This window comes from Ambystoma mexicanum, chromosome 11 (genome assembly GCF_040938575.1).
Source record: "Ambystoma mexicanum isolate Mex_15411 chromosome 11, UKY_AmexF1_1, whole genome shotgun sequence".
NCBI classification, from domain to species: domain Eukaryota; kingdom Metazoa; phylum Chordata; class Amphibia; order Caudata; family Ambystomatidae; genus Ambystoma; species Ambystoma mexicanum.
Window position 1 is genome coordinate 722,134,548 of NC_090934.1, and position 24,778 is coordinate 722,159,325.

General features: G+C 43.3%; 1 protein-coding gene across 8 annotated transcripts in view; it reads left to right on the forward strand.

The window, feature by feature from the left end:
• PPFIBP2 (PPFIA binding protein 2) overlaps window positions 1-24,778 on the forward strand; it is a 1,806,653-nt gene that overhangs the window by 106,672 nt on the left and 1,675,203 nt on the right. The window contains exon 2 of one of the 8 annotated variants that reach the window (XM_069623590.1): window positions 9,288-9,589. The exons of the other annotated variants lie outside the window; for them this stretch is intronic. The gene's annotated coding sequence lies outside the window, so the exon portion shown is untranslated. The remainder of the gene's footprint in view (window positions 1-9,287; window positions 9,590-24,778) is intronic. 8 annotated transcript variants of the gene reach the window in all.

Consider the following 24,778-nt stretch of genomic DNA (forward strand, 5'->3'; position numbering starts at 1 on the left):
GAATTTAAAACAAGGGAAAAGTGAGTAGAAATCAAAGGCAATACTTTTTCAAGGCAAGGAAACCTGAGGATACGTTCACAGATACAGATTAAAGTCAATAGGCCTGCGCCAGTGTGAATGGAGCAGATGCTCTGTTGCCGAGGATCACACGTTGAACATTTTGAGATTCGAGATGCCAAGAGTTCGTAAAGATTGTCAAATGGAAGGAAAAGTTATAAGAAGGAGGGAAGAAAGAACAAGTCTTCGTGGAGGAAGAGGGTTCACCCCGATTCCGGCTGGTCAGACGGAGAGAAAGACCAAGTGTGCACAGTACCTTATTCCGTTGGAGAAAAGCTGGTGCCACGGCAGTTGTTCCTGGTAGTTCCTGCAGACTCACAGTTCCTGCGGCTTCAGTCATGGGGACAAGAAGGAGGATGTCTGGAGCGATCTGCACTACCCACGGATGAGGCCAGCAGCAGCGAAATAGGCACTGATGAATAAAAGGTGCGTTCCTCTGATGGCTATCCAGACCACCACAGCACAGCAGTGATTTCGACCCAGGAGAGGATTCTCTGGCTGAAGAAGCGACAAGCTGGTTGATCCCATCAGGCTCAAGGGAAGAAGACTCCGGACTGGATCTTCTCTTAGTCGTTGAAGGGGTAGATAGCCCAGGACTGCAGCAGGGCTCCACCGGGACTCGGGGTTGCAGCAGCCGTCTTCTTCTCTGCTTCTCTTTGGTTCCTTGTCGTTCCAGAGGCGACTCTGCCTTCTAGCTCAAGAGTCCTGCCTTTTATGCCAAAATCCCCATTCACACAGCCTGGCTGTCAATCACTCAGCAGGGGGGTTGTCCAGCCCGGACAACCAGCTCAGCCAATCAATACAAAGTGCGACTTACCCTGTGCAGGGGGTGACTACACCCATCCCTCACATTCAGCCGCCCTAGACATTCAGATGCCAAAGGAGGGCTTCTGTTCAGAAGCCTGCCAAAGGTCGGCAAACAAAGGAGGCAAGCCTGGTTTGCCGCGCAATGAAAGACCCAAGAAGGATGTTAACAAAAAGAAATGGCGATTAAACCCAACCGGAGCCGAAATAAAAAAGTATTTGGGCTAGCGGGTTTAAAGTTTGAGGCTACTAAAATAGCCTAAAACAATACCACGTTATGTAATATAATCGCGGTAGGAAAATTAGGGTAGATACCACTGCCACCAGCCAAGTCTTAATTTTAAGGGAGCGAAACAATGCTCCATGAGGTACAGATAAAAAGGGCTAAGGATTAGGCCTTTCCAATACTCCATTTAAAATGGGGTGTACTGGATCTGTGGTTAAATGACTATGCAATGTTAATGGCAACTTTACCCTTTTCTGGGGGGCAGTAGACAGCCCCAGAAATGGAGTCGGTGGGGCTTCTGAAGTGGTGTACTCTAGAGTCCACAATCACAAAAACAGATGAAATGCACATGCACATGCCAAAACACAGGTAAGAGTGGGGGAAAAGCTCACACTCTTACCAAGTGGAAAAAAATAAACTCCAGAAATCCAGCAAAGCTGCTGAGGGACTCACTAGGTAAGGGAAATTAGCCATAGAATGAGAATTCTCCCTAACATGAGGAATTTGGCAGCACATGTGGAGTCGAAGTGAGTGCATGGACCGGCTTCGATCCAAAGTGAGAAAGGGCATACATAACCTGTACATGTAGCCATTACAATTTTGAATCATATCGACATAATCAATGTGCAAATGTTGGAAGGTCCCTGTGGGCCGGGGTATTGTTTCTCTTATTACTCGCAACGTATGTCCTCCTGTATATTGTTGGAGTCGAAGTGAGTGCGTGGACCGGCTTCGATCCAGAGTGAGAAAGGGCATACATAACCTGTACCTGTAGCCATTAAGATTTTGAATCATATCGACATAATCAATGTGCAAATGTTGGAAGGTCCCTGTGGGCCGGGGTATTTTTCCTCTTACTACTTGCAACGTATGTCCTCCTGTATATTTTTGACAAATCATACAATTAAATAAAAAAGCAGCAACATGCTCTGCCAAGTTGGGAGCGAACCCAGTGTTCCGCAATCTGTCCTGCAAGACTCTTTGCTTGTATAGGTCGGGTGATGGAGTTGCTCTAATGCAATATGCAATAGTGTGAGGGGCATGACTGATTTACCGGTGCTCTCTTGGTGCCATAAGGTGTTCGTAGAGGATACTGAACACCCCCTTCTTCTGCACAGCTCCTGCTCTTCTGGTGGAGCTCTTCCCTGTAACTCTACTAACTAGATGATGGGCAGTGAATTAAAACCTTCCTTCAATATCATGTTGCGTGCTTGCATGCATTTATTGAATGGGTTGTCAAATTTAGGAATTATCAGGAAAATATGCTGCATTTTGGCCTACGTGTATGCTGCCTTATTGCTGCAGGAGATTAGATCTTCCCCCTCGTATAGGCCACGCACTGCACAATGGCAATGGCCGTTGGGAACTGCAGTGCATTTATGAGGCTGTCCAATACAGATGTCTGCTGCACTGGTATGCTGTCAACACGTAGGAATCCCCGCCTTTTCCACCATGACAGTTGTGTGTACTGTTAAAATCACTGAGGTGGAGTCCGAATATACTGTGATTTCCATATCCTCATGTGATTCAAGGGCTACAATAAGCGGTACTAACTCTGGTGTTTGCGCTGAAAAATGTGAGGGCAATCTTGCGATTGCCCCTAATTCAAAAATCCCACTCCGTCTCACCTTTGCTACTTCCGTAGAAGTGTGGCTTTCCCCCGAAGTCTGGTCAATTGTTGAAGACCCATCCATGTAGAGTACTTGCCCCCACTCCCCATCCGAGGGCTTTTTCTCTCACATGGGATATGTCTTCATAGTATTCAGTGTATTTGGTGCAGTCGTGTACATAGTCTCCTTCTTCAGCTGGTTCTGCTGTGATTGTTGCTGGATTCACTACTCTACACCTCACCTTCACTGCCGGTACATAGATATCTCAAGAATAACAAAAAGGGAATAATTCACATAGTGTTGGTCCGCAGCCCATGGTGATATTTGCTGACTTCTCCATTGCAAAGGTTGCTGCAGCCAATGCTTGCTCACAAAGGTAATGACCCTTCATTACTGGATCTCTAAGCCCACTGTAGTAGGCTAATGGTTTGTGTTTTATGGTAGTCTTTTGTGTGAGCACTGCTGTCATCACCACCCCATTTGAGTGTGATGACAAGTAAAATTCTGCATTGTAGTCAGAGATTCCTAAGACTGGTCTCTTTTCAGCTCATCAAAGGCCTCTGTCCTCGCATTTGTCCGGGCTATCTTGCTTTTGTCTTTCTACGCTTCTTTAAATCCTGTTAGAAGGGACCTATTGTATGTGCTGTAATCAAATGCCCACGCTTTGCAATAGTTGCACAAGTCCAAAAACTGCTGCATTACCCATACTGTCTTTGGCTGTGGTCTTTTGGTGATCACTTCTGCTCTTTCCGTGGTTAGCTGCAAAATCAATTGCCCAATGTATAGAACCTCTTTCTGACAGTACTGCAATTTTGCTTTGTCCACCTTGAATCGCTTGTCTGCCAAGACTCTCTTCAGATGCATTGAGTCTCATTTGCAATGTTCCTCTGTCTCACTGCACACCACAATGTCATCCATGTACTGAATTACTGTGCTATCCATGTGTACATTCCCCAGTGCTCTTCTGTTGAATAACAAAGGGGACTCGCAGTACCCCTGAGGTAATATTGTATGTTTCCACTTCTGGTTTCTATATGAAAACGAGGTCAAGTCGAGTGATTCTTTATTGAGAAAAATGCGTTTTTGGGTCAAGTACTGTGAAATGTTTGGCCTTTGGAGGAATGTTGCATAATATGGTTGCTGGTTTGAAAACTAATGTGAATTTTGCATCAGAAGGATGTTGTTAAGGGGGCCACAGATTCTGAATAAATCTCCATGCCCTCCCCCCCCCATTGCCTTCTTCACTGGGTACACAGCCGTGTTACATGGAGACTCCAATGGCACTCGAATTCCCTGTTATACCAGCGCTGAAACAGTTTAAAAAATTCCTTTGTCTGCTTCTGTGGACATGGTATATTGTTTCACTCTGGGTAAAATTGCTCCTGGTTTTAATTTGACTGTGAGTGCCCCTACTCCCTTTAGTAGGCCCAAATCATAAAAATCGTTGGTCCACAAGACAGCTGGCACGTGTGCCAAGTCATCTTCAAGGTATGATGGTGACTCTTTCACAAGTGCCACCCTCTGTGTCACTTCCTTGTGCTCAATTCTCATCCAATAAGTAATGCTTATAGAGAACACCACTTCATTGTCTGAATAGTCGTCTCTAAACAACTCCTCATCAGTCAAGATAGTCAGTCAGTGTCCTTTGTTCAGGGAGATTGCTGCCGGCCATGCTTCCCCTCATCTGTCCCATGGAGAACTACTCTCTCATCCCTTATTATGACCGTTTCAAGTTCTAATGTGAACACATGTCCCTCTTCCTCATCCATGGGGATTTTTTGGCCTGATTAAAATATCTGTGGGCAGCTTCAATGTATTACCTTGTATCCCAGGAAGCTATGCTAGCAAAAGGCTCACTCTGTACTAGAACACCACAGGATCCAGAGGCACCCCCCTCTGTACTGTCTGCCCACAGAATGCTAGAATACATTCTTTTGCATTCATGTTGTAGATCCCTGGAGTAGAACACACTATCCCCTGTTCAGTAAATGAGATGGTCATGTTGAGCTTGCTCATCATATCCCTTCCCATTAGGTTCATTGCAGTCTGACGGGAATATAATAGTGGCATGGCGAGGTCATGTTTCCCAACTGTGAGGGGCAATTGGTCAGTTAATGGAACCAATATTGTAGCCCCAAAAAAGCCTTGTGCATTCATGGCAGCACCTGACATTGGGTATCTCCCTTCGCTAACACAGGATCTAGTGACCCTGTATCTACCGGGAAAGAAAATGTCTCGTCACCTATGGTCACCCCCACTCATGGCTCCACTTGTGGGTTGGGTCTGATAGATAGGATGGAACACATCAAGTCAGTCTGTGAGCTATCCTACTGTGGGTATATAATTCATCCCTGTCCTTTTGAACGGATTCCCCAGCACAACTGTCACGTTCCCTATTCTGGGTGCGGGAGTCTGTACTGCAGTGTTTGGATTCCATGTAGTCATGGCAAACTGCTGTGTCATTGCTTAGGGTGGTGCTTGCGGTTGGTGTGTCTGCATTTGCGTATACTGTGCTTGTGTCGACATGTGTGCCTGCTGTGGTGGTGTCTGTGGGTGTGATTGCCATGGCTGTGCTAGTACCTGAGAAGCTTGTTGCATCTACACCACCTGTCTGATACTGAGTGTGATCTTGGGCATAATAGTCAATTTGCTCTGTGGTGTATGTAGTGTGGACATGCCATCCCCCCTCCGTTGGTCTTGCCAATTCTGTTGTATCCCTGTCCTGCTTCTACACACTCAGGCTATATGGCCAATCTTCCTGCATGTCCAACATTGCGGTGTGGGTCCCATGGGTCAGAGCTGTCCCCTGTTAAATCCTCCTCCTCCATGCAGCACTTGAAATCACCCCCTCTCCCTCTGAGCACACCCCTTCTTCTCTCGGGCCAATGATTGTACTCTTCCCCTTCCTGCAATTCTCCCTCCAACCATTTTCTTGCGGTGCGGTGGATCTTGCATAACCACTCCATCTTTGCTCATCAGCACTGCCCCATATATCGAATACTTTGACAAGATTTTTGGAACTCATTTTTCTTTAACCTGCTTTCTTTCCTTGTATTCCTTTCTAGTATTCTCTTTCATTAACCAGCAAAAGTTCACAATAGTTAACTGAATCTCTGGCCATGGTCTTGCTTCCCACTCATTTCCTCAACGGTTTTTGTTCATACTAGTGTAGTCCCTGACTTAATATGTGATAAAATAAGCCCACTGTCTCGAGACAACAATGTTCTTGGATCTCTTGAATATGTACAATGGGTTCTTAGTCAACACACATTTTTCATGTCATAATCTCGCTTTTGTTGCCTAACGTGTTGGGATACTGTACTCTGAGTGCTTGCCATATGGCTGCCCTGCAGTTATTAAATGGTGCTCTGTCTTGTGATGTGTTCTCTGCGGTCACCCCTGGATATCCTGCTTGTTTCCACAGGTCTACTCTCTTCCCAAGGATGGTGGAGAGCAAGCTTTTAATGTCGCCTACTGCTAGTCATTCCTGCTGTCAGTTTCTCAATCTCATAAATCCATTTCCCCATCCTGCGGTTAACTATGGCAATTCACACCTCAAATTTTCCTTGTACATTTGGGGCCATGGAATATATTGTGGCCGTCGTCTCTAAGAGCAGGTACTGGGTTATTTGTGCATAACTCTTGGGTGCATCTGGACCTCTTGTCACTGTAAATGCTCCAGCCAGGCTCGCCTTAATCTGCCCTGGTAACACCCTCAACCTCTGGGTATGCTGGGTACATTCATCTAAGCTATGCAAGCGGACCTTTGGGTGCTTAGTGTGTACCTTCAGCACTGGCCTTTCTCTCAAGCTCAAAGGCTTACCCGATGAAGGGCCTGCTATGCATCTTCCCTCTCCCTCATCTTCACTGGCCTCTTCCCTCATCCGACCCCATGGTCTCATAACTGTCTTGACTCCCCTCGTCCCTTTCAAAATTCTGTCGTTTTAACTTGTTCTCCCCCTTCGCCCCCTTCACAGTCCTAATGACCCTGGCTCCTCCCTTTGTGGCGATCCTGCTGTGCTCATTGCTCTCTTAAAGGTCTCCCAGACCATCCCTTCTGCTTCAACATAACTTCCCAATCTTCCTTTGTATCCCTTCTCTCTCATCCTCATTGGGAAGCATATTTCTAATTATTTCTTCTCTTTCCTTAACTTGTCACTCCCAGCTCTTCTCGCTTTCCAGCTCCTGCCATTAATTTTCTTCCTCGCTCTTGCACAGTTGCTCTTTAACAAGCCTCTCAACCTCCTGTCTCTTTCTTTCTTTATTCAGTTGTACTTTTCTCTCCCTTGCCTTCTCTGCTTCTCTTGATGCCCTCTCTGCTTTCTCCTTCTGCTTCTCCCTTTCTTCTTTCTTATTTATCATTGCTTCCTTCCCTTATACCACTATGCTTATTTTAATTCGCCCCTACCCTCCTGCTGCCTTTTTTTCTCCTTTTCCTCTACTTCTATCACCTTTTCCCATGCTCGTTCCTCCTCTTCTAACTTCCTTCTGTGTCATGTTTCTTCTTACTTTCTATCCCGTTTATCCTTAGCTTCCTTTTCCTTGTCTCGAGTGTCGGTCTTATGCTGTTCATCTAGTTTAAGCAATATCTGTCCTCCCACCCATTGTTCTTGTCTGCGGTCACCCCTTCCTTGTCACTCTCTGCTAGCTTCGCCTGTAATTCGTAGTGCTCCTTATGCTCATCGCACACTGGTAATGACTTTGAATTATTTAACTTAGCTCCGTTTATTTTGTCTTTGCTGCCATATGCAGGAGGTGCATACATAGGGCCTCATCACGAGTTTGGCGGTAACTCTTAAATCCGGCGGTCGCGCTATTACCGCCGGATTTAAGGGTCTGCCAAATCAGGGCTTTGGCGGATTTCTCCCTAGCTCTGAGCTGGGGGAGAATCCACCAAAAATTCACGCTATTACCGCCGGCGGGAAATCCACCGGTGGTAAGAGCGCAAAAATTCCCCATTGAGCCCAATAGGGAATGGGGCATTCCCGAATGGGCTCAGTGGGGAATGGGGAATTCCATTACCGCCAAACCCGTGATCCGGCGCTAATAGCGCTGGAGGGTTTGGCGGTAGGGCTAATACCGCCAGCAGTAATACCGCCAGCGTTACGGCCCAACTCATGATGAGGCCCATAGTATTAGAGTATCCTGCCACTGCCTTTAGTTACTTCATTGGGTAATATTTCTGTCCCTCGCTTGGTGGGTCGCGCCCTGAGGAGGAGCTGGGGGCGCTTCGCCCCCCACATCATGCTGGTTAATTATCCACTCTCCTGGGTGGGTCCTCGAGGGCGTTGGTGAACTGTTCTCTCTACCATATGTCGAGATTGGGGAAGACAGCCCTTCTCACATTTGCAGTGGACAGGCAGGGAGTGTCCCACACCCAAAACACAGAAGAGTCCAGTAGTGTGGAAAAATTACTGTTTTATTAACACCCAAATAAAATGGGGACAGCAATGGACATCGGGTGATCTCTACTTCTCTCACATCTAGGTACAGGCTTGTCACTGAGTTTTAATCCACTATGATGTTGCAAACAAATGCTACATTGCACAAACCTAGGTGGGATGGGATTAGGTGAGTAGTATGGTAGTGGTAGAGTATGCATTCTATATGGGGTTCGGGATCTAATTAGTCTGGCAATATTAGGTAGCTCTGCCTTGAACTACCTAAAGAAAGATACATAGGCAACATGTCATCTAGGTGTGTTCTGAGTGGTGGCTGCAACACTGTTAGGGTGAGAGGTAAAGGTGGACATAGATTGGTCAGGGATGACTTTTTCAGCCGTGACAGTCTGGACTATTACCAGCACATGAGCAATAATTGAAGGTAATGAGTATGGCCCCAAGGTGCTGCATGTCCCACTAAAGTTACCATTCCCTGATTACCTAGACCCCGAGCCATGGGAAGGAAGGTCTATGTCTGCCCATGTCTGGATCCAATGAATAGGCATTCTCTGCTGGCTGCAAGTCACATGTGTGGAGACCCCATTTAGAATTATTCTGCTCAGTAGACCCTTTTGCTATGGGTGTCTTTACCTCCTTGGCCTCTAGAAACTTGTCAGCTATTTTCCTCTGTTTCAGGTGTGAGCTGACAGGAACCTGACCTTCCTGCAACAACTGTTTCTGTGCTTCTTCAGATAGTCATGTCCATCATCTGGGATATGTTCATTGTCTGTGAACCGGTCTTTCCCCGCTAACCTTGGCTAATTGGGCACTTGCTATCTATGTTGTTCAGGCTTAGCTATTTTTGCTGGCTCATCAAGACTGGGTCTCTCTGCTGTCTTTTGGCTTCTCAATGTACCTTGTTAATCTAACGTGATTGCATTCTCAAACTTGGTTTACATGGCCACTCACTTTAGTTGTGTTCTGCATTAAGCAAGCTTGTATATGTATTCTCATGTGACTTGCTTTTCAGCATAGTAAAGAGAGTATATTTTATTTCCCTTGTGGATGCAAGCATGTTCTTCGTGTCTAGGTGCAATTTGACCTAGTGTTCATGTATCTTCGTGTTTGGATGTATGTGTACTTTGTGTCTAATACACCTATGTGTGTTGGTCTCAGCAGTGACATAATTTGTTTCTTTCATGATTACAGCTCATCCCGGTGTTCCATCGCCTGCAGATGTATTTCTTCGGTGATGTCATCTTGGTAGGGTCTGGAAGGTTGTCTCAAGGAGTAACATCTTTCGCATTGGTGATAAAATGGTGGTGAGGGAGTAGATATTATGAGCGAGGTGCACCATTCATATCTATACCGTTGAAATGGGAGAAGGGCTGACGCGATGATGGGCATGTCTATTTGCCTCTCTTCAATTTGTTTGAACTCATCTGGCCATCGTGGGAGAATGGGGCACTAACTTCGACTGAAAGAGAATTGGACCAGTGTGTAATCCTCAGGTAAGAGACCCTTATTGTGTCCTAGATCGTGGAACCTAACAAAATGAAACTGGGACACTGAGCGAAGAGACTAGCTCAATCAAGCAGGAATGGGGAGAACAAGAGTGAGAAACTATCCCTAATATGTCCGATATGTCTGTACATGACCTAACATTTCTAAAAACCCTTCTCCTGACTCTCGAAGTGATCTAAGAGGGATAATCTCCTAGACATCTCCTTCCAACAACTTGTCATGTGCCCTTATTAATGCCAAGTCAGCTGACGGAAATGCCTGTTTGGATTGCCACCATGATTGGTCACCATGTGCTTGATGTACCCTTTTTTTTTTTTACTGACGCATGGTTAATGGATGATTTTCTGTGATACTTTTCTTTCTTGTACAAATATGAATATCATACACCTGGTTAAGAGATGTTATCTATATAAACATCTTCAGATTGCCACCTGCTTCACTCATGCTGTGAGAACTCTGATTCTCGGCTTTCCAAATTTACATTTTATTGATAACCAAACTATCAAGATTTTTTTGTTTGTCGTCCACGTCTGGAACAACATTTTTAACCATTTTCCTCATGGATCTCTTGAGGGGACCTTACGATTGATTCCCTACTTTTCATTCAGGCTTAATTTAAAAACACCTGTTTCAGACTTGTTTGTAGATGCTCCCTGACCTAATCCACTCCTCCTATTGCTTAATCATTCTTTTGTAATTACATTTATTTCAAATGCAGTTATTCTTATCCTAGTGGAATATGAGTCCCACTTCTAGTGCTGCTCCAGCAATTACTGCTCCAAAGCATTCTACTGCTCTTGTTGCACGGGTTGCTTTATTCATTGACCTATCCTTTTCTGAAGGTAATGTACCATACTCGTTGAAGCATGCCATTCTCACTCTGTTAAAAACCCTACATTGGATTGGGGCAAAAGATTGAAGTGGTAAGCTACTAGCCAGCAATAAAAAGTCACTCAGCACCTCATTTCTATACAATTCTAAAAGCACAGTCACATTCTATAATTCTCTGACGAATTTTCCATACCTGGCCCCGAAGGGTGTTCAAACTACAGAGGGTTGGGATCATACCAATGGTGAAAGTCTCTTTACAAATGACAATGACATTACATACAGACCGCACACCATTTCTTACTTGCCAAGAGCACAATATCACTAGCCAATGGCTAGTGGCAAGTACACATTTTGCACCCTGATTGGGTCCTTCAGTTTCAAATAGCTTTTGTCCCATTACATGCATTCCGTGCTTGGTAAAGATATTGTTCAACCGACTACAGATTATTCTTGAACAGACCGCCATCCTCCACCATTTCTTTCAGCTTCTGCTCCTTCTATGGAACTAAAACAATGCTTATCGTGCACTGGGATGATATCCTGGCTCATGCAGAGTAGGAGGCTCTTTCTGTGCTGCTCATGTTGGACCTATTGATGGGATGTGGTTATTTATGAACATGTTCTGCTGCTGGAAAGCCTCAGTCTGTGACTGCAATGCACAGCACCCCCTGAAACGCTTGTGGTCCTTTCTTTAGTGTGGTGCCAAGTGCCACATGGGTCTCGCTTTTCTCCATTATTATTTTATATGTACCATCCTCGCCGCATTATTGATCCAATTGCCTCGTTCAGGCAACAGTATAATTTGTATGTTAAAGACTGATGCATCTATTTACATGTTGATGGCCACCGTTTGGCTTCTTTTCCCTCCCTGTGGAGGTCTGAGACGTTTCAGTAGGAGGATGATAGACAGTGACCTGAAACGCTTTCAAGATAGAAGTGCCATTGATTTGTCCTTTTCATTAATTTCAGAAATATGCATGTCTTTCAGCTTCTCCTAATATTTCCAGGAAGTCCTCCCCTTTGCTCACAATGTAAAACATTTGTGAATTCTCTGCGAGTCTGCCCTTATTCTGACAGCATAAATGAATCAAATTTGTTTTAATTACTTTTTAAAGCTCAAATCTTTGAGGTGCTATATACCCTGATCAATTCATACAAGATCGTTTCCTCTTTGTTTCCTGGCCTGATTCAACACTATGGAGAATTCAACATTCGTGAACATTGACGATCATAAAATGGAATGATTTGCCGCCAACACTTCGATCAGAAACAAACTATCTTTATTTCAGACAAAAACTTAAGACACTAATAAAGTCACCTCCATGCACCAATATTCTACTGACACACCACACTTTATGTTGTCCTGATCAAATGTGTCCTTGTCTATATGGAATGCGCTCTGATGCCTGAGGGCTGCAGCGCTATATATACACATTTTTTTTAAAAAAAATTGGAATTTGGGTTTTTGGGCAGATGCAACTTGTAAATGAAACCCCGCAAGATCTGCCAATTCATTTCCTCTAACGTCTTGCGCTTTCCTGTATCTCCAGTAAATCTTAATAGTATACAAACTATGCACCATCGCTTCCACAAAATGTGACACGCTGCAACAAATGTACTGCACAAGCCAAGTAATTTAGCTGATCTTAAAATGGTTCCTCTTTTTCTCACTAGCAATGCAGAATCCATGGCCAATCCATGGCGACTGCAACTTTGCTTGACTGTTCCCGTCTCAGAACGTCTTTCCTTTTTTGCTATAATGAACGTCTACAAGTCCTATTTCTTTCTTGGGGCGCAGTTTCAGGCCACTTGCGCTTTATTTTACTTCGCATATAAAGTGCGTGGTCAAAATACATTCATTATCGCTTAGCAAGAAGGCATTATGTCTGTAACCATTCCATCATGGTCGTCCCAGAATATATTACTCCGTTTGTTCCCCATTGCCTACAGTGTCAAAAAGTCAAGGCTGAAAGAATGTTTCTCAAGGGTGCTGCGCTCCTAGATACTTTATTAATCAAAGGTGGTTGGTGGTAAATCCATCAACTGACCCTGCCACATTCCATTTCATCTCATTCACAGGCACACGCTTTTATTGAATGCAAATATTCCAGATTGGTACCAAAGAGGACATTGTGACCAAGGCATTGGAATACACTGCTCTGCAGTACTCTGCACACATTTTCTGTACTTTACAGTGCTTTTGTATTTCCCTGAGACTGTACTGTTTGTTTGCATATATCTTTCTTTCCCAGAGCCTATGCAAACCTAGTGAAGGGTCTTTTTCTGTACTGTCCCCTTATGCCATTCTCTCTTTTGTTGTTTCTGTAGGAGTTATATGTCTGGATGACTTACGTTCTGCCAGGCTCGGACTAGCCTATAGGGCAATAGGCCCCTGGCCGAACCAAAAATGCAAAATGCTGGTGTGGCCCAGTTATTTTGGTCAAAGTGGGCCACTTTTTTGGCCAAATTGGTCCGTTTTGATGAGTTATTTGACTATGCAGTGAATAGTTTTGACCAGTGTTGCTGGACAAATATTATTTAAAATGCACAATTTGCATCACATTTTATCAAAAAACTCCCCCTGGGGTACTAATCAAACAGTGTCGCAAAAGGAATGAATAGCCATTTGCAATGGCGTGCCACTTTTTCATTGGTCCCTGAGACAGTTTTATGGCCCAGTCCGGCCCTGGTTCTGCCTGACATTTTGTATTTTAGATTCTGTTACTCTGTCTCATTATGGGCCACCACAGATATCCATAGATTACCAGTTAGCAAGGCTTGGTGAGACAGAGTCTGTGTCATGGACTTAGACCAGCCCTAAATCATGTTGCCTTACACACTTTGCTGCCATGTAGACATGATTGTGTTGCGGATTGGCTCCCTTATGTGCTCTGATAGAAAACGTTTTCTACATCTGGATGGCTGCAACACTAATGACCCATTATGTACCCAGTGAGTTTCATATTCTCGGCCTTTTTCTCATTGTTAATTCATTTTTTGTTATTGTGACTATGATGTAAACTTTGTTTCTGGTGATTGGGCTGGTGAGCAGGAGTTTTGCCACAACTTGTATTACTTTCTGTGAATTCAAACCTCCTTCTCTTGGCTGTTCTTGTCAAGCCCTCTTGTCCCACCCTTGTAAGCGCCCCAAGACCACTGCATAAGGGATGACTTTCGATCTCCCATTGCCGGAAGTGCAGTCATGTCTCCACCTGGCGTGAACTCATTTGTATGACCTGTTCTCACAAGTGCTCGCCGCACCCACATTTAGGCGGGTTGCAGGGCACAGCCCTGTCTGCAATCACTTTATTGTTAAGCTGAAGAATACCAGCAAGCCACTGTATACTCTAGACATGTACAGTATGTTAATTTACGTGCTTGTGTTACTGTATGACCCGTTACAATACCTCAAGTGTTCAGTGCTGTCTTTGGCGGTTTAAGGTAGTGGTGTCGGAACCAGCAACCAGCAACACTTGGGAGGTTTCTGATGCTAGTGCACAGGGACAGGGGAAATGCATTGGTGTTCTATAAATTGTGCAGTTATTCATTTATTCTGATAGCTCTATGTATTTTACAAAAGAACATGCTCAACCATTCTTATCTCCGTCTCCCTGGGCGGGGCTGGATGACAACGGTAGGTGCCTGCAACATATACTTCATGCCAACTCTTCATGCCAGCTCTTCACATGTGGGCTAGAACCTGGATTTTCTTTTTTGCACTAGTTTTGCTATTTTTCACTGGCAGTTTAGTTTTTTTTACTACTGTCCGTTGTGTTTGTTGGCTGATATCTCAAAGCAACTATAAGATTGGCACAGCCTAGCTCATGTAACTTGTCTAGTAGGATAGGCTAAAACACTAATCCCAAGCATGAAGTAGGTCTTTATCTTGGGTCTTTGACAATCCACTGGGCTAACCTTTGGGAGCACTGGTGGTAGTAGCCCCAGACTAACATCTGTGGATGCTTGCTTTGCCGGTGTTCCGGTCCTGCGCCTACTGTTGGGTTGAGAGGTGTAAAGATTAAGGGCTTCATTACACGGTAGGCGGTAAGGGTTTACCGGTACCGGTATTTTACCGGTACCGGTAAACCCTTACCGCCTTACTACGAGGTCCCTTTGCGGGTTGGGGAATTTAACGCCTGCTTTTTGCAGGCGTTAAAAACCAACCTGCAAAGGGACCAGGGAGCTAATTACGGTACCGCAATTTGCGGTACTGTAATTAGCGCCTTCCCCACTCCCATAGAGCCCTATGGGGCAAAAATGGGAATGGGGAAGGGCCATGGGGGAAGGGGGAATTACCGCCCCACCAACCTTGGAATAGGGCGGTAATTCCCCTTTCCACCAAGGCGGTACCGGTATTTTACCGGCATGGACCAAGGTGCTAATAGCGCCATGGTCCACCGCCATCCGTGTAATGAGGCCCTAAATGTAAGTATGGACCCGATCATTTATATTTTCTCTTTCCCTGGTAACCAAATAAATCTGATAGCTAGTAAAGCACAATTGGTATTATTGTGCAGAAAAAATGGTTCCAAATTAGGTTTTTAAAAAAAATTTGATTACACTATTTCATGTAAACAATTATTAATGTTGTTATCTTGCAAATTCATTAGTCATATTGGTATTTTGAACATGCCAACACTGGTGCACGCGCTTGTGTTTCACTTTTAAAAAGGCCTGCTTAAGGATAATACTATATCATTAGATAATTTCTCCTGATGTTCGAATTAATAATATGCAAAATGATGGAAAGATACAAATGTAATTAATTCAAATATAATGGCGCACACATTCATCAAGTATTAAAAGAGGGGTATGGAGGGAGTGACAAAGAGTGAGGAGAGAAAGGAGTTTGAATGTATAGTATGTTTGGTATTTAGTGCTTTAATAGCCTATGTACTCAGCCCTACAAAGCTCAACCATCATTTATAGAATGTATTGTCGATTTAATTCTTTAAATGGATATGGCACAAAATGCTGTGGCTGCAGTCCTTTAAAAATGGGCGTCAAGCCGAAAGTGTACTCTTCCACTGATGTAGAGATTACATGTTTCGGGGTGGTACTGCTCGCCACTGCCACTTACAGAACATCATCTCTCACACACTGCCATTATGGGGTTCATGCGAGGTTACTCTGAATCATGTTTTCCCCTCTTTTTCCCCTCTCTACCATTCCCTTTTCCATTTCTTTCTTTATCAATTCATTTTTATTCATAAATATTTTAATTTATCTCATAAACATTGCATAATTAAAGCAGCCATTAAAAAGGAAGTAAACCAACAACAATGATAAATCCATCAGAGAGACATATAAAGGGTAATAAAAAGTGGTTCCGTATAACAGATAAAGAAAAATGGGGCATTTGGTAAGATGAGTGCATCAGGTCTTATGCAAAATTGTCCATGGGCCTCATTATGAATCCGGTGGTAGCCGTGCCGGAGTCATTTTTCTCCAGCGCCCAGCAATGGGGACCTACCAGGGCATTAAGGCCCCAGCAGTCCCAGTAATTTCCTATTGCTGGGCGCCAGAAAATATTACTCCCCATTTCCATTCGAGTCCCATTGGACTCAATGTGGTGGACAGATGCAAGGGCACCATCCGTGAATAGTGCCGGTGCATCCGTCAAGCTCTGCAAGCGGGTGCAGTTCTGCCCACCAGGTCAGACCTGGCAGGCGGAATGGCACCCACTCTCAGACCTCAGAGTGTGCCGGTCCGGTAACAATGGTGCTGGTAGCATGTCTCTCTTATCTATTGTTCCCCCCCCCCGTTTATCCCATACCTTGGCAAATTTGTAAGGGCAGCCAAAGGACCTATATAATTGTCCCTCGACTGACTTGCAATTGTTGAGTTCCCATGATCTATTCTTGATTATGTATTTTCATGTTATCGTTCAAATCTAAATGATCTCTTTGGATGTACTGATGCAAGTATCCCCTGTCATTTATGTTTCCCCAACCTCCAATAGGTTTCTATATTCACATGATTGACAAGACATATATTTTAATTACCCTCCTTTTCCTTCCAAAGTATGGTGCATTTCTGTAAAAAGGAAATGTTCCTAGCATTACAGCATTTCCTGTTTATCACCAGAAGGTTAATTTATTGCTGTTAATTTTACCATAGGAGAACAAGTCACCATTGTATAGGGTGATGCAAATATAACTTCCTTATAAGATGCAAAGTTGAACCATGTGTCCTTTACCTACGGCTCATGCTTTGAATGCCTTCTAAATGAAATTATTAAAACACACAGAGGTAATGTTGCATGGATATGGCTGCACAGCTCAGTTGGCCTGTCAAGTAGCTCCTAGTAGAAGTCGAGATCAAGGTAGCCTGGTTCTTCTAGGCTACAATCAGGAGCTAAGGAGCCCCCAGCATCTTCGATTCCTCCTTTAACTATATTTTGGTACGTTTAATTCAAACATGCCACGTAGTCCATAAATTGCTGTTGATCCGTACAAAAAAGTGTCTAAAAAAACTCTAGCATGTGAACCTCAGTCCCCATTTGGGAGGTGCAACAGCTCAATATCACTGTTGTAGGTTTCTTCTTTAGCAATCCAGGATGCATTACGAGATTTAACTCTCGTTTCAGAGCAGTGTAGTCCAATGCCTTGGCCACAATGTTCTCTTTGGTACCAAGTTGGAATATTTGCATTCCATAAAAAAGTGTGGCTGTGAATGACATGAAATGGAATGTGGCAGGGTCAGTTGCTAAATTTACCACCAAACACCTTTGATTAATAAAGTATCTATGAGCGCAACACCTTGAGAGATATTCGTGCAGCCTTCACCTTTTGCTGTTTGTAATGGTATTGACAGGCTTCGCAGAAAGGAGTATACATATTTACATAAAATTAAAAACTTGTTTTGATGGGATCCAACATTGTTACATAACGGCAGGTCACAGGCCATGTTCTTACCATGTGTGCCCCAAACAGGGTTCGTTTAAGCCATTTAGAGGATGCTATTGTATATGTGAGTGCATCTCTCATATGCTCTGAAAAGTGCAATGCAGGACCCCACAACTAAGGTGCTCTGGAGTCATGCGTGTAGCAGTTTATTGAGGAAATAGAACATAAATATGAGCCCTCAATGTATAAAATGTTAACTGGAAAGAAAACCTTTTTATTTTAATGCAAAGGATTAACTTTAATGTTGTAGAGCCTTTGATTACTGGGTGTATGTACTATGAGCTCTTAGCACAGCTCAGTTGACTAAAGAGCAAGTGTCAGCAAAGTGTGTGAGCCCACAGCCACCTCAGAAGGAGGAATGCCATTAGCTCTAGTCCTCATTCTACCTTTGCGAGGAAGGCAGTGTACCCTGTGTCATGCGCCACATTCCATCCTGGCGTGTGTGGCCAAAGTTCTGTTTTAGTGCTTGGTAAGCACTTCACGTATAATGCTGCATACGTCCACACGGTCTAGTCTTCCACTTCCGGATGTGCGCTGGCCTTCTTAGCCACGCCCCCTCTGCAGCGCATCGCGTTGCAACCTCTTAGGGTCAGCTACTTGCTTTCGCTGTTGCGTTACGCTGTCTACTTTTTTCTCTTGCTCTCTCTCTTCGCTCTCACTATTTCGGTTGAGCACTCTTCATATTTACTGTTACTTACCTTTTCCGCAGCCTGGTTCCTGCCCGCTTCCCGTTCCTTCTTCTATCCGCTTTGCCTCCTCTTTTACCTCTCGCTTTGCTTACATCCCTTCTTCCCTGGACTCTCCTTTGCATATCTCTTGCTGTGTAAGTCAGTTACTGGGATCACTCTCCACTGTTTGTACTCCTTGTACAACTCACCCACTTCAAGAGGAGCCCAGTTTCCAAGAGGATTCCGTTGCCATCAGCAGGGGTTTTTTCTGCTGCCAACGGCTTTTTCCCCCTCATTGTCCCTCCTGGGAACGGGGTCACAATGAGGTGCTTTTCTCTAACCTTCACTGTGGCTTCCTCTCGTGTGAGACACACACGCCCAACGAAGAAGGAGAAGGATTACAGATCCCAGAGATCCCTCAGTCCAGAGGACAACGACCACTGTTACACAGGTTAGGAGGAGGAAGAAGAGGGGAGTTGGGGCTCTACAAATACTCAGAACATAGAGTCTGACAGTCTGATGCAGAGATCCCCTTGCACTAAAAATAAAAACCTTGCAGGCACGTGAAGTACAAAGTGTCTGGACCCACAGTCATCACAGTCAGTGCTGGTGGTGTGGTGGTGCAGTGAGTATCAATTCTTTTGATTGTTTACGTCCTCCGTTCTGTGCTTTACTTATGATGGAGCAGGAGGGCTATCATCTCTGAAGTGAATAACTAAAGGACATCTTTGTGACCCTTTGCATGCCCCTTAGGTGGTACTGGCAGACATTGGATCCTCTATGGAGATCATCCATGTGGCTGGTGCTAATTGTAGGTATGGATAAATCGAAACAAAAAGCCTCATCTGTGAATAAAATTGCTTCATATTTGTCTCTGAAAGACATTAAGGAACTAAATATGTTACATAGTGATATTTCAAATAACCTTGGTAACAGCAGACTCTGAGCTCCCAAAGAGGTTCTCATCAAATTCACTAACAGACACTTTAACTCCTATTTACACACTTGTAAGTCTACAGAAAGGGGCTTCGTCCCAGGAGTTTAAAGGCTAACAAGGAATCGCTTAATTTTATTTAACAAACAGATGATTTGCATGATACTTATGGTTCTTTGACCAGCTCTGCTACTAGGAATACCTTTCAAATTGAATACACCTGCTATCCACTGCTTAGGAGCCTTACACTTTGTCTTGAAATCAATGGCTGAAGTGCATAATAATACAACGCTAATAGAAAACCTAATGGTAATATGCATGGATGAGGAAAAAGGTGGATGTGGACTTTGTGCAAATACTCAATGTGGACAACAATCCTTTTAACACCTTTAGCAATTATTGATGAGTGTATTTTGGTTTCTGAGATACAGGGATATTCTCCTAGTCCAAGTTATGTAGTATCTGGATCTGTTGATTCTAACAGTAAACATTGTAATGAGAAAGAGGGATCGCATGCTTAACAAAAAGGTGACAAAAGCGATGGTGTTAACTTCTGACTAACGTGTTGCTAAATGCAGACCAAAACTCGCTGTTCCATTTAATTAAACACAATACTACAAAATAGAAACTAAGGAAATGAGTGATCAATGATACGAACTGTGGTGATATTCATCCTTTTATGATGCCACAATTGCCAAAAAGCAGAACACATTGCATGCTGCTACGTTTGGTCTAAGGATGAACTAGAAGGAAAGAAGACTGAATAGAATAATCTGTAATTTCTGTTAATGCAGATGTTCTTGAAGCACTTTATAATTAGCACCCTGTCATTCTATCACCTAAATGGCATAGGATATCTCAGCCTGAAAAGTCTGATTAATAAAATGTGTGCAGTTTTCAGGAATCGCCCCCACTCTTCCTGGCCCCATGTTGCAATGAACTCAAAATGTAAGCCGTAGAGAGAGGTTGATTTCTTGTTACTGATTCAGGCTGGTTTCCTAGTGAGCCATATTAATTATGGAATCCCTCTTCAAAGTTAGAGCAGTCCTCTCGAACCACAATGTGATTTTACAGACATTTTCTGAAATACCATATTTACAGCAGATTACATTGAGGTATATAGTTCAAGTTGAATTATTAAACATTTGAGGGTATTTTGTGAATCTGCAATTGAATTCTGCTGCAATTATTAAACTACTTTTGGTAGAAAGACACCTCTTACATCTTATGGGATGTGAGATCTACCCAGGGAGGCCTCGAGTGATTGCCAAGCAACAGAATGGGAACAAGTGATGTTTTATAGAGCAGCACATCGGGGCTTGTGTCATCATTGCACAATGATGATTTGGTAATTGAATGTAATGGCATGAACTTTTTCCCATCCTAGTTTGTTCTGAGAAAACCCATACATCTAATTCATCTTCAGCTAATGTTGCCAGCTACTCTTTCAGCCCCTAAGATACAAGCCTGATAATGGATATGTTTTAAAACTGCTTGCTAGAATTCTCAGGACCAAAATAGTCTTTTAATGGATCAATAACATTTTTCCTGTGAGGGATTTGGCTCTAGAAATCACTTTATTTTTATGGCGTCCAGTTTATTTCCAAGGGAACTATAAAAAGGGCAAGAGAATGTTCAACAGCAGACTTAATATTTATGGTCAGAACCTCTTTTCCAGGTGCTATTAAACAGATAGAGGCTCACTCTTCTAATATTAGCAATCTCTTTGACTTGAATCATTTCCTCGTATATTAGTTCCTCGTTGATAGTTCTATATAGCCCACCCAGGAAATGTAGGCTTTTGGAAAAACATGTGCTTATTATTATATTGTTTAAAACTTGGTCTGAGAATGTCAGCTGTTGCAATTTTCTTGTAATGGTGAAATTAAGGGATCTTGTCCTGGTATTGTGATTTTTGAGGATGACCCATTTTGTATGATCAGTAATATCGCTCCCTTTGTTGGAGAATCCACTAAACCTAGTCTGTAAGGTCCTGCTTGGGCTGATCTTCTTGCTGCCTGTGGCCTTGCGATGCTCAATGGGAGGGCACATGGTGATGTTGCAGCCAAGTATACATGGAGAAAATTCATAATTGTGGTTTGATCATTTATATGTATCCTCCCTTAAAGATCGGTTTCATTCTTTGAAAGTGATTCCACTGATGGCCAGTGACCATGCCCTCTGTGGGGTGAAAATACAGCCCTAGAGTGACAGAGATTGAGTGGCCATGCAAGACCCCATTGTAATATGGAAGCCGGCTGATGGGAATACCCATTGGACTATGCAGGCCAGTCCAAAACACTTCTTTTCCAACATGAGGCCTAATGAATGAACCAAAATGAACCTTCCTCAACTTTGTCAAAATGGACATTTAGGCACTCAGCTGAAGGAGAGTGTGCCTCCGAACTGTAATCTTGCAAACTGTGTCCAATGGATTCCAAAAAGACATGTGGTGCTGCAGATGCTGACTTCATATAAACTGGGAAAAGGCATATTTTGACAGATTCAAAACTGCAGCAGTACACATGGGAAAATATACATTGATATGCAGTGCATTTGAACAATAAAAAGGAGGAATTGTGCCTTACATTTAAAAAGTGAAGCCAAGTGACTTATTTCATTTGACACTGAGAAAGACACTTTACACAAATAAGCTGACATTTAAATGGAAATGCCTACTTTGTTTTAAAATGGACACTAGCTTCCCATGTTAAATAATAGCCTATGTGTGGACAATTCAAGAGGAACACTCATGTCTTTTCAACCATCAGATTAAAGAAATATGTTAACACATGGTCAGAAGCCCCATAGGCAATATAAAATGTTACATGTAAACACATCTTTTCGATATATAACGCTATATTTTTCCGAATTAGGCATGTCTGGCTGCTGCTGCTTCCCCCACTCAACTGCTGTGTATCTGGAACTGTGACCTCCAGACATTTGGCTGAGGCCCACTAAAGGGCATGCCCTGTTTTCAGTTTAAAATACAAAGTAATATTAATAATTAAATCAGAACTGTGGAAGTTGCAGATAAGCCAGCCACAGAAATGACCTTTTAGGGCTGACTTTACACCAATAAATGGCATCTGAGAGCCTCAATGGATCTTCAAACACTTTGTAGAAACAGGCATCTACTGAACATCGAGCTACGACGAGACAGAGCAGCAATCCGTAAAGTGAGTAGCTTAAAGCAACTTTCAATCAGCCTTAAAAATAGGGTCAAACAACATTAAAACTCATTGGCCAGCGTAAACTGGCTAACAGTTTTCACCCTACTAAAAGCACACGACAGTCGTAAATGTTGGTCCTGTTTTAAGAAATATCGCAAAGCATTGTGTCCCAATGACCTAAACTCAGTGGCCGAGATGGCTTGGGATGTGCATATACAAGAACTATACACAGATATAAAAAACTGAGGACAGAAAGCATGACCAGATACACCTGCAATATCCTGGGTTGGCCCTGAATATAGAAGAAATAGAAGATATTATTAAAAATTTAAAAGCCTCAAGGGCACCAGGCTGGGACAGCATGCCTAACCTCTTATTCAAGTCAAACCCTAAATTATGGGCAAAAATACTAATTAGCCTATGTAGTAAGATCGAAAAGAGCAGCAAATATCCAGATAGCTGGCTTTGCTCGATCTTCGTTCCGGAATTTAAAAAAGGGGACAGATCTGAAGCTGCCAGCTATAGGTTATTGACCATGCTCGATGTCAGCCAAAAAATATTCACCACTATACTGCTTAAACATCTTACCAGATGGGTGGAAGAAAAGGGGCTCCTGAAAACCTTTTGGATAGGATTCAGAAAACTGCACAGCATCATCAGTAATATATGTGCAGTGCACCACCTTATGAATGAGGCCCAAGAGCGGAAAAATAATAGCTTACATTGCTGCTTTGTCGACCGACCACAGCTTTGGAACAAACTTTAGCGCTGGGGGATAGCAGATCAACTGTTACATTTTATTAAGACACTTCATATAAACAACTCAGTGTCAGTTCACCTGAGCCAGCAAGGAACCCTAAGCAAAAACCTCCCAACAAATCTGGGACTAAAGCAGGGTGTGTTTCCCTGCTTTAAAACCTGTATGCTGCGGATATGAACACCGCTCTCAGCCGAGCACATAATGTTCCTCCAAAAATAAATGGACTGGCAGTACTGAGCATGACCTAGGCAGACAATACAATTATATTTGATACTACTCCAATCCGTCTACAAAGATCGCTGGATGCCCTAGCACTATATGCAAGGGACAACCATATGGTGATCAATGTAGCAAAAAAAAAGGTTGTGCGTTTGGCAGGCACATTACATAGAAAAACCCCATTCCTGCGGAAACTAAACAGCAAAAAGCTGAATGTTGTCGAGGAGTGCAAATACTTGGGGTACTCAATAACGTCCAAACCATTGAATTCATACCAGGGTAGCATGCTTACGCCAAATATTTGGCGCAAATGGCTGGCTGTAAAACACTACATAGCAAATCGGTGTGGCCATAACACTGAGGGTATGGTAGAAATATATTGACCAAGCATACTTCATGGCCTAGAGGTACTCCCTCTAAATCAAGTGGGATGGCTTGCCCAAATTGAGGGTCAAATCCTACAAACTATTATAAATGTCCCCTTGTCGGTTCCAGTAGAAGCCTTGAAATATAGCCTGGCATCATTGAATCCATCTGGTATTTACAAAGAACATGGCTCTATTGCAACCTGATGTCCCCATATGTGAACACCAATCCTGTGATGACCCTAATGGGCAGGAGGCCAGTGCAACTGACTGAAAAGTGGTTGGTGAGGGAGATGATACAGTCCACAGTCACATGTCTTGACACCCTTAATCTTCATCATTCTCTATTAACCAGCTCTGCTGGAACTTTAAAGAAGCAGTCGAAGATACTGGATAGAATAAAAATTGTTGACCACCTTGTCTAAAAAAAAAAAATACAATGAATACTCGCACCAGGCCTTTGAGCCGGACGGACTCCGGCCTTACCTGAAAAAGTAATGCCCACGGGACCCGAAGCGCTTTATCCTATGCATTTGAGCATTTTGCCCAAAGCTGAATATAATGGGGCTTGGAAGGGGATCCCAGTCGAGAAGCGCTTTTGGCGCTAGTGTTCCAAACACTTTGAGGACAGCCGCCATCTATTAACTGCCTGCCCAGCTCTAAAATTTGTGTATTGGAAGTGCTACAATGCATTTGTAAATTCTGATGCTTATATTGAGTTGGAGCAATTTTGGAGCTCCTTGATTGGCACTGAACCGATGGTGAGAACTTCTGCAGCCTATTATATATGGAGGGAGGCAATGAGACAAATTGTGGCGAGATTGACTTTGCAGTAATAGGGACCTGGTGATGAGTACCTCATATTTTAAGGTGTAAATGTCATTTTTTCAAATTAAATGATATTGTAATAACTGTGCTTACGGTTTGTATTTAAAAGTAAATGCACAATACATTTTAAAAAAAAGATAAGCAGATGTTCAGGTCACATTTTCACTGGGGACAAATGAAACTCATGATGGGCTTTGTTGGGAATATGAAACCACAACTTTCCCTACTTTTTCCTTAATAATAGGACTTGTATTAAAGAGCATACACAGCCTGTCAGTTCTATGTATCTCTTAATTTTATGTGATGTATAGAATTTGAGTTGGGAAGAAAACCATGATCCTGACCTTCTCATAATTCAGAGGAATTTGAAAGTTGCTGAGGTGAGATTGTGAAATTAATGTTTGAATTGTGAAGAGGCATATTTTTCACTATTTCGGCTCGGGAACAAATCGTGAAAAACAATAGCTCCTCCTAGGAAGGTGGTGCCGAA